Source organism: Symphalangus syndactylus, chromosome 11, assembly GCF_028878055.3.
Source record: "Symphalangus syndactylus isolate Jambi chromosome 11, NHGRI_mSymSyn1-v2.1_pri, whole genome shotgun sequence".
Lineage (NCBI taxonomy): Eukaryota > Metazoa > Chordata > Mammalia > Primates > Hylobatidae > Symphalangus > Symphalangus syndactylus.
This window is the reverse complement of record NC_072433.2, coordinates 119,346,656-119,357,790: the sequence shown is the minus strand read 5'-3', so window position 1 is coordinate 119,357,790 and position 11,135 is coordinate 119,346,656. Positions and strand designations below refer to the sequence as shown.

Below are 11,135 nucleotides of genomic sequence, written 5' to 3'. Positions count from 1 at the left end.
ATAAAATCAATGTAGAAATTATTGATCTTTTACATTGTTATATATAAATCATTGATCTTTTTTCTCTCCTCATACTAAATCTTAAGAATTCAGTGTGTTTCACAGGTTCTCGGGATTTGAAAAAAAAAAGGAATCCAGTGTGTATTTTACAGCACATTTCAATTTGGACTAGCCACACTTTTTATTTTTTAATATTTATTTATTCATTTATTTATTGGAGACACAGTCCCACTCTGTCGCCCAGGCTAGAGTGCAGTGGCACAATCATACCTCGCCCTGAACTCCTAAGCTTAAGTGGGCCTCCTGCCTCAGCCTGCTGAGTAGCTAGGACTACAGGCACATGCCACCATGCCTAGCTAATTTTTTTATTTTTTTTTATTTTACAGAGACAAGGCATCCCTGTGTTGTCCAGCCTGGTCTCAGACTCCTGGGTTTAAGCAATCCTCCCACCTCAGACTCCCAAAATGCTGAATTACAGACGTGAGCCACTATACCTGGCCAGATTCATTTTTTAAGTGCTCACTAGCCACGTGTAGCTATTGGTTGTCTTATTGAACAGCACCATTCCTAAGGCCTTTAAGAATTTGGGCTGCTAAACTTAACAATGCAAGATATTCCTTTTTAAAATAGTAGTGGCTTAGTGATAGAAACAGAACTAAGTGTATATTTTTACAATATAATGTGTTGGGTAAAGAATATTTAATAGTCACTATATTGTGAGTTGAAAATAAAGCTACAGAAAGGGAACCTAACCTTGCTAGCAGATTTTTAACAAGGAAATCTAAACATTTGCATAAAGCATAATAGACTTAAAAAATTATGGGCCGGGCGCGGTGGCTCACGCTTGTAATCCCAGCACTTTGGGAGGCCGAGGCGGGTGGATCACGAGGTCAGGAGATCAAGACCACGGTGAAACCCCGTCTCTACTAAAAATACAAAAAATTAGCCGGGCGTGGTGGTGGGCGCCTGTAGTCCCAGCTACTCGGAGAGGCTGAGGCAGGAGAATGGCGTGAACCTGGGAGGTGGAGCTTGCAGTGAGCCGAGATTGCGCCACTGCACTCCAGCCTGGGTGACAGAGCGAGACTCCGTCTCAAAAAAAAAAAAAAAAAAAAAAAAAAAAAAAAAAAAAAAAAAAATTATGATGAAGATGTTATCACAGGACTTGTTTGTTTCTTTATACTTACTATTCACTATTCTTGCTTCCTGAAGATGGATGGTTATACCTTCAGCAATGTACTGAAATCCTTCTAACATCTTATGTGAAGTTATAGTTCTTATCTAGAACTAACTGAAAAAGAAAGCAAAGCTTCTTGAAAATAAACTCCTTTTTTGAGCGCTAAAATATTGTTTTAACACTTCAAAAGAAATGAAAACTTCTATGAGAAGAATGTTGCCCTGTGTCCAGACAAAACATGGTGAAGAAGTCTTATTTTAACATTTGAGAAATATCAGTTGGGCATCAGATAACATTCCTGAAAGGGACTGAAAACAATGTAGTAGACTATAAAAGAAACTGCACGTCCTTAGGAAGAAAAGAAACCATTTGTCATAGATGGCTTGTCCACATGTGCCAAGCAGAGAGCAACCTAAGATGGTGCCGTCTGGTTCCAGGTGCACTGTGATTACTATCTGAATGCCATTTCTATTTAAATTGCTTTTTTTTTTTTTTTTTTTTTTAGACAGGGTCTCCTTCTCACCCAGGCTGGAGTGCAGTGGGGCGGTCTTGGCTCACTGCAGCCTCGACCTCCCGGGCTCAAGCAATCCTCTCACCTCAGCCTTCCAAGTGGCTGGGACTACAGCCACGCGCCGCTACACCCAGCTAATTTTTTTGTATTTTTGGTAGAGACAGGGTTTTGCCATTTTGGCCAAGCTGGTCTCAAACTCCTGACCTCAAGTGATCCCCCCGCCTTGGCCTCCCAAAGTTCTGGGATTATAGGTATGAGCCACCATGCCCAGCATTGTCCTGGCTCATTATAGGTATGAGCCACCATGCCCAAAATTTAAATTTTGTTTTTTAAAAGAGAAAGAGAGCTTAGAATCTGAATCAGTTACCTGAGGCCCTTTATCTTGCAATATTCTGAATTAGGATGTTCCTATTTTACACATTAAAAAATGTAAAACTGATTTACATGGTAGATAACCCTACAGTTCAGAGCTAGAACTTTAGATTAAATGCATTCATACCCTGGCAGATGTGGTAGCTTGCCTCCAAGATGGCACCCAATGAATGATCCCTGTACCAGGATTGGTCTATGTGACCAAAAGCATACAGCATTAGTGATGATACTTATATCACTTGGGTAATTACATTATAAAAGATGTCCATCGTGGGTGTTCTCTTTCTCTTGCTCAGAGATAAGCAAGCTGTCAGGTTATAAGCAGCCCTTTGAGGGGTCCATGTGATGTCAAGGAATGAAGTCCCTAGCCAAATTTAATGAGGAACTGAGGCCCACCAACAATCTTCAGTGAGCTTGGAAGTAGCTCCTTCAGCATCAGTTGGGTGTTGAGATGACTACTGACAGCTTGACTGCAACTTCATGAGAGTCTTCTGAACCAGAACCACTCGGTTAGGTGGCTCCCAGATTCCTGATCCTCAGAAACTCTGAGAAATAATGAATGTTTGTTGTTTTAAAATGCTAAATTTTGAGGTATTACGTTATGTGGCGATAGATAACTAATATATAAATATTTGAATGAAACAATATGTGAAAGCTCAGAAGAATAAACATCTGTAATTCCTTAATTTGTTTTCCCTTCCATTCTACAGAATAGAATTTTACAGATGAACCTTGTAATTACTTGTGCAATAGGAGACAGTGTGTTGTATTGGTTAAGTGCATAGCCTCTGGATGTACGGTAGAGAAAGACCAATATTCAATTGCTTTCTTCTTCAATTCCAAGCTTGTGAGCGTGAGCAAATTTTAAAAGTGTTTTAAGCCTCAGTTTCCTGGGATGGTAGTGCTTAGCTCCTAGCATATATTAACTACAAACTAAATATTAGCTATAATTATTAGTTTTACTTTGATTATTGACTCTAAATAAATACCTTAAGAACTTTATGTTCTCCACAGATTTGGATATGACGTTATGTAGGCTGGAGTAGTCAGCAATTACTTGCCTGAGGAAGGGAAGACCACCTCCTTTAAGAAAAGAATAGGCTGGGTGCGGTGGCTCATACTTGTAATTCCAGCATTTTGGGAGGCTGAGGAGGGCGGATCACCTGAGGTCAGGAGTTTGAGACTAGCCTAAGCAACATGGTGAAACCCTGTCTCTACTAAAAATACAAAAATTAGCCAAGTGTGGTGGCATGCTCCTGTAGTCCCAGCAACTTGGGAGGCTGAGGTGAGAGGATTGCCTGAGCCTGGGAGGTGGAGGTTGCAGTGAGCTGAGATCACGCCACTGCACTCCAGCCTGGGCAACAGAGCAAGACTCCATCTCAAAAAAAAAAAAAAAAAAGAAAGAAGGAACAGAGTAGAAGGCCCAAGCTTAGTCCAATATTATAGCTTCAGCATCAGAGTACAGAATGATTCAGAGGGTCTGTCCAGTGTCTGCTGTAGATCCTGCAAATCCGTGTTTGGATGCTTCTGGTAAGGAGTGTATGGCCAGATGCACCCGACAGATGCACTTGGCAGCAATAACTTATGCATACCTGAAGAATGACCCTATGGTCTAAGAAGAATGTGTGTTCAGAGCTCTGAGCTAAGGAATCTGGGAGTGGCCAACCCAGAGCTTTCATTTCTTATCTATGGCGAACTTCTGAACTGCTCCCACCCCAGCCCATCCTGTAGAATGCAGGCCCTACTAGGCGATCGAAGCCCTTTGTTTTAGGTTAAATGAAGTTTGCCTGGTGGAGGTTGCTAGAGGAAAGGTGTTAAGTAAAAATGTTATATAAACTGCATGGTTTTTTTTGTTTGTTTTTGTTTTTTTGAGACAGAGTTTTTGCTCTTGTTGCCCAGGCTGGAGTGCAATGGTGCAATCTCGGCTCACTGCAACCTCCGCCTCCTGGGTTCAAGTGATTCTCCTGTCTCAGCCTCCCAAGTAGCTGGGATTACAGGTGCCCAACACCAGGCCTGGCTAATTTTTTGTATTTAGTAGAGTCAGGGTTTCACCATGTTGGTCAGGCTGGTCTCAAACTCCTGACCTCAGGGGATCCACCCGGCTCAGCCTCCCAAAGTGCTGGGATTACAGGTATGAGCCACCACGCCTGGCCAATTGCATGCTTTTTACAAGGAGTTTTGGTTCTCCTGCCCAGCCCACTGCCACTGGACTGCCCTGTATTGTAAGTCCCCTCAATAAACCTTACGTCTCAGTTTCTGCTTCTAGGTCTCTTCTTCAGCCTCTTGAACATGGTGCCGTCCCTAATGAAGTCAGTGGGGTCTGACATGACAATGGGAACTTGAACAAAATCTGAAATAGCTATTTTTTTTCTTGCCAAAATCCTTGTAAGACATTATTTGCCTCAGCCCCAGAACATTGAATTATGACCCAAGAGTGGAGAAACAGAGAAGTCTGTCTATGTCATCAGACAATATCCCAAGTGGGATGTCATCACCCCAGTGCATATTGGCATTTGGGCAGAGTAGAGCAGCGGCAGCCTAGCAAGACTTGGCACAATTCTGTTGAGTTGCACAATAGAATGAGAAATCACATTTCTGCTGTTATGTGATTCTGCATTTTAACTCCAGTTTGTTTGGCCTGGACAGATAGGTAACTAGCCGTGAAGACAACGGACCTTGAAACATTCTGCAGACTAGAAAAAGTATGTAATAAAATACTTTGAACAACTGTTTAAGGACTTAAATGTCCAGACTGTTTCTTTAGATGAGTGTAATTTCCAATGTGAAACCCCACAATTTGGCTTCAAGAGGTACAGGACAGTTTTTGAATTCCGCAGAAAAAATTTTGCGTTGCAACAAACTTGACCATCCTATTTGCGGTAGTAGAAGTGTAAATTCATTCCCTTCAGAGATACCTGCAAAAATGAAATGTGAAATATTCTGCTTGCATTTTAAAGACTGGTTATTGCATTCTAGAATAGATGGAAAAGACATTAGTGAGGGCCAATATAGAAATATGAGTTTTCCCAAAAGACTTTTATGTATATATATGACATGGCAGGAAAATTGGGTCACTAGTGGTTTTTACTTCTTCATTCATTTGGCAAACATATGAATAGACTGATGTGTGCCAAACACTGTTCCGAGTTCTGGGAACTGAGGAAGGAAACAAGCTATCTATTCTCATGGAGCTCATATTTTACTTGGAGAATGGAGAGGCTGACAATAAACTTGTACAAATAAATACAAATTTCAAGTAGTGGTAATTGCCAAGGTGAAAGAAAAGAGAGTAATGGTATAGAATGACAGTAATTGGGTAGCTGCTTTAGATGAATGGTAAGTGAACGTGTTTCTGAGAAAGTGATATCTGAGCTGAGAGGCAAAGGACGAGAAGGAATCTGTCATGTGAAGATCTGGGAAGTAGGTGTACTAAGCAGAAGAGCAGCAAGTACAAAGACTGTGAGGTAAGGGATGTGCTCGGGGTGCCTAAGTAACAGAGAGAAGACCAGCGTGACTAGAACATAGTGATCAAAGTGAGTAATGTTGGAACATAAGTCAGAGACATTGGCAGGAGGCCAGTTTTTATGGAAGCCAGATTGTCTAGTGCCTTGTAGATAGTGGCAAGGAGTTTGGATTTTATTCTAGATGCAACACTACCAGAATATTTTTTTTCTTTTTTTTTTTTTTATTTTGAGACAGGGTCTCACTGTCATCCAGGCTGGAGTGCAGTGGCATGATCTTGACTCTCTGCAACTTCTGCCTCCTGGGCTCAAGCGATCCTCACACTTTAGCCTCCCCAGAAGCCAGGACTACATGCACCACACCTGGCTAATTTTTGTATTTTTTGTAGAGATGGGATTTTGCCATGTTGCCCAGGCTGGTCTTGAACTCTGCCCACTTTGGCCTCCCAAAGTGCTAGGATTATAGGCGTGGGCCATCGTGCCTGGCCTATCAGAGTATTTTCAGGAAGAGAAAAGCATCAGGTATTACTTCTAGCACAAAAGCAACATTCTGGCTGCTATATAGAGAAGGGACTGTGGAGGACAAGTATGAAAGCAGATTGACTGATTAGAAAGCATTGCAGCACTATAGGCAAGAGCTTATGATGGCCTGAACTAGAGTGGTAACTGTGGAAGAGATAAATGGATGAATTCAAAATATTTTTGGAAGAAAAAGGTGATATGATTTACTATTGGATGTGGGCATGAGGGAAGGAAATTAAGGATGACTCCTGGATTTTTAGCCTGAGCAACTTTATAGCTTTTCATGTTTGTTTTTGAAATGGGGAGATTTGGTGGGGTGGGGGTTTGGGAAATTAAGAGTTTTTTATTTTTATTTTTTGCTTTTTAAAAATTGTGGTAAAATACACATAACATAAAATTTACCATTTTATCCCCTCTTAAGGGCATTAAGTACATTCACATTGTGCAACCATCACCATCATCCATCTGTAGAGAACTCTTTTCATCTTGCAAAATTGAAACTCTGTACCTATTAAACAATAACTCCCCACTCCCCTCCTTACCCTAGCCCCTGAAAACCATTCTATAATACAGAAGTCTCTATGAATTTGACCACTCTCATATAAGTGGAATCACATAGTATTTGTCCTTTTGTGACTCGCTTTTATTGTCACTTAGCATAATGTCTTCAAGGTTCATCCATGTTGTAGCATATGTCAGAATTTCCTTCTATTTTAAGACTGAATAATATGCCATTATATGTGTATACTACATTTTGTTTACCCATTCATCCACTGATGGACACTTGGGTTGCTTCCATCTTTTGCCTATTGTGACTAATGCTGCTGTGAACATGTATGTACAAGTATCTATTTGAGTACTTGCTTTTAATTCTTTGGGTATATACCCGGAAGTGGAATTGCTGGATCATGTGGTAATTCTATGTTTAATTTTTTTAAGGAAATCGCCATACTGTTTTCCCTGGCAGCTATACCATTTTATATTCCCACCAACAGTGCACAAGAGTTCCAGTTTTTCCACGTCCTCGCCAATACTTGTTATTTTCTGTGGTTCTGTTGTTGTTTTGTTTGTTTTTGTTTTTTTAAGAAGCTATCCTAAAGGGTATAAAGTGGTATTTCATTGTGGTTTTATTTGCATTTCCCTAATGATTAATTATGTTGAGCATCTTTTCATGTGCTTATTGGCAATTTATGTATTTTCTTTGGAGAAATGTCTAGTCAACTCTTTTGCCCATTTTAAAATCAGGTTTTTTGTTGTTGTTGTTGAATTGTAGGAGTTCTTTATATATTTGGGATATGAACCACTTATCAGATACATGGTTTGCAAATATTTTCTCCCATTCCATGCCTTTTCACTATTGATTATATCCTTTTATGCACAGAAGTTTTACATTTTTGATGTAGCCCAATTTTTCTATTTTTTCTTTTGTTGCCTGTGCAAGAGTTTTATTTTAAATGCAATTTTGGGATGTCTATTAGACATCCAAGTCAAAATGTCAAATAGACAGCTGGACATATGAGTCTGAAGGTCGTAAAAGAGATCAGAATGAGATATAAATTAGGGAATCATCCACATATAGATGGTATTTAAGGCCGTGGGTCTGGACAGAATCACCCCGGAGAGAAGTCATGTAGGAACACATACGTTTCCCTAATACAGTCACCTTACAGTAAAATTCCATCGAAGGAGATCAGGAGGTCTTGGCTGAGTTAAATTTGGATAATATAAGTTATTAACTATGTTAATATGTTCTTCTAAGCTAGATGCCAGGTTAAGGTGGAAATTAGGAGGTTCTGGGCAAGTCGGGCAAGTATCAATTTGCTTTGCTATTGTATTATTACAAGAATAATACTAACAATAGCACATGACGTCATTTCATCCTCACAATAGCTCTACGCGATTGATATTCTTGTCTTCACTTTACAGACAAAGAAACAAAAGAGAAGTAAAGTAATTTATCCAGTTGCTATAGTTAGCATGTGGTAGGTCCATATTAGAGGCCTGGTCTGTCCGTATGATGGTTAATTTTATGAGATAGCAAGTAAAACATTATTTGTATCTGTGTCTGTGAGGATGTGTCCAGAGAGGTTCACAAGCATTTGAATCAGTAGATGGAGCAAATAAGGTCCACCCTCACCAATGTGCAGGCATCATCCAGTCCACTGAGGGCTCCTGCTCACATAGAACAAAAAGGCAGAGGATGTGCCTATAGTTCCAGCTTCTTGGAAGGCGGTGGCAGGAAGATGGTTGAGCCCAAGAGTTTGAGGCCAGCCAGGGCAACATAGCGAGACCTTTGTCTTTAAAAAAAATTTTTTTTGGCCAGGCGTGGTGGCTCATGCCTGTAATCCCAGCACTTTGGGAGGCCAAGGAGGGCGGATCACGAGGTCAGGAGATCGAGACCATCCTAGCTAACATGGTGAAACCCCGTCTCTATCAGAAATACAAAAAATTAGGTGGGCGTTGTGGCGGGCACCTGTAGTCCCTGCTACTCGGGAGGCTGAGGCAGGAGAATGGAGTGAACCCAGGAGGCGGAGGTTGCAGTGAGTGGAGATCGCACCACTGCACTCCAGCCTGGGCAACAGATCGAGACTCCATCTCAAAAAAAAAAAAATTTTTTTTTAAGGCTCAGGAAGGGCAAATTCTCTCATTCTCTCTCTTCTTGAGCTGGGACATCCATTTTCTCCTGCCTTCAGGAAATCAGAGCTCCTTGTTCTTGGATCTTCCGACTCTGGGACTTATACCTTACCCTTTTCCCCTCAGTCTTTCAGACTTGGACTGAATTACACCATCACGTTTCCGGGTTCTCCAGCTTGCAGATAGCATGACATGGGACTTCTTAGCTTCTGTAATCATATGAGCCAGTTCACATAGTAAATCTCCTCCTATTGATCTATACCTATATCTGTAATCCTATTAGTTGGGTTTCTTTGGAAAACCCTAATACCCCCTTATCCACAGTTTTGTTTTCTGCAGTTTCGGTTATCTACTGCCAACTGGGTAAACCAAATAGGTGAGTACAGTACAATAAAGTATTTTGAGAGAGAGATGCACATTTGCATGACTTCTATTACAGCATATTGTTATAATCATTCTATTTTATTATTAGCTATTGTTATTCTCTTATTCCGCATAATTTATAAATTAAATTTTATCTTAGGTACGTATGTATGTATGTATAGGAAAAAACCTAGTATATATAGTGTTCAGTACTATCTGAGGTTTCAGTAATCCCCTGGGGTTGTTGGATTGTAGCCCCCTGCCTTCAAGCCTGCACTCTCAATTACTGATGCTACATCTTATTACCCTGGAAGATGAAATCTAGCCCTGAGCCCTTACCAACTGGCTGCATTAGATCATTGTAGATCTCCATGTCACTGCAGTCACATTTGTGTGTGGTGAATGGTCCAGGAGAGATGGTGCTATTCCTGCCACCTTCGTTAGCCTGGCTTGCATTCTCTTTTGAACACTATGTGTCTTATTAACGCTGTGCCAGGTTCTCATACACCCCAAATAAAGAAAAAGAAAGTAGATGGATACAGTATACATACTAGGCCCAACAGAAGTTATGCTTTTACTCCCTTTCCTCTTCAATTTAGATACTACTATGGTCCTTAGCTTCAGTCTATCTCAGTTCCTTCGTTGTCTTGTCATTCCGTTCACCTCTACTGCAAGGCCCTAAATCCAACCATTTGGTCACTGTACTCCTACCCTGGGTCACTGGAGGAAATCACACAACCATGTGAGTTGGTGTCTTGACACATTTACATTTCCAATCACAACTGGACCCTCAGCCCACTTGTTACTCTCTCAACCCATGTTTCCTTGCACCCGTCAACAGCCCCCTTCTCTCTTGTATCTTAAGTCAGCATCCTGGATTGAGAGTGAAGAGTGAAATGGTTTGACTTATTGTGAGCTTAGACTTTGCAAGACTAGTAAACAAAAGGACTGGGGTAGTGGCAAGAGTGTGAATGGGCTGGAGGGATCACAAGGTATAAACTGAAAGGGAAAGGAAATGATACCAGGTGAGAGCTGAAGGGTTGGGAGGAAAACAAAGGTCCTAGAGTGAGATGGAGCTGTTGTGACTGATGAGAGGCCCAGGGTGTGTCCTCAGCAGCAAGAGTGTGAAGTATAGGTGAAGGTCAAGTACTGCAAGGCTAAGGTGTAGCACTACTCATCTTCCTGAGCACAAAAGTCACTAGCACCTTGGGCTGGGTGTCAGAGAGCTCACAGAATGTGGATAACCAACCAGGCAGATGTTGGTAACAGCAACCAGGAAGGCACAGCACAAACCTGAGCAGGTCTTTTATGTATGTGAAGGTGAAGGAGTTATGATTTAGAAATGGCAGTGGGAAGCAAGGAGAATGCTAAGAGCCTGCTCAGCTCTTGGCTTTCAAGATCTTGGGTAGTGCAAAATGAGTAGCCTTCATTTGAGAGACAGAGCCATGAGGCAAGTGGAGTACTCAGAAGGAAGCCAGATCTCTATCAAGGAAAGGAGATGGAGAGAACAACCAGGGATGTACTTGAAAGCGGAGAGTTGCTTGTCTACAATGGAATATGTGTTGCAGAGGACTCAGTCACAGGGAAGACAACTGCAGGAGGGTGAGCTGGAGGGCTCTGCAGGGGCAGGAGCACAGTGGGGCATTAGAATGGGAGTTTTAGATGAGAAGGATTACATTTGCAGTGCTGGAGGAAGATCATCTCAAGGTTCACAAAATCAAGCTTTAGAATTGTCTATGTCAACAGATGGAGGCATTGGGTGATAGTTCAAATCCCCATAATTTTTTATGATCCTTTCAGAAGTCTGTTAAATATAACCTTGGTGATAAGCTAAGTTACCTCAGCATAGCAAGCTTGGCTTGGTCTAAATCAGGGTAGAGGTGATTGCTGCTCAAAGGAAGTGAGAGAGACACCCAGCTCTGGATTGGAGAACATGCCTTTGACCTGGGTTTCAGCCTCCACAGGGCTTAGCCCCAGGGGAGCACTGGGCAAGTTGCTGAGGCCACACTCAGGAGTTTATAACCAGGCTAGACTAAGCCCACTGATGCAAGATTTTTTTTTTTTTTTTTTTTTTTTTTGAGACAGAGTCTCACTCTGT

At 41.4% G+C, this 11,135-nt stretch overlaps 1 long non-coding RNA gene across 1 annotated transcript in view; it reads left to right on the top strand.

Moving 5' to 3' along the window:
- The window catches only part of LOC129493360 (uncharacterized), a 52,892-nt gene that overhangs the window by 1,117 nt on the left and 40,640 nt on the right, over positions 1 to 11,135 (top strand). Inside the window, exon 2 of the long non-coding RNA XR_010114324.1 lies at positions 387 to 480. This is a non-coding gene — a long non-coding RNA (uncharacterized lncRNA). The remainder of the gene's footprint in view (positions 1 to 386; positions 481 to 11,135) is intronic.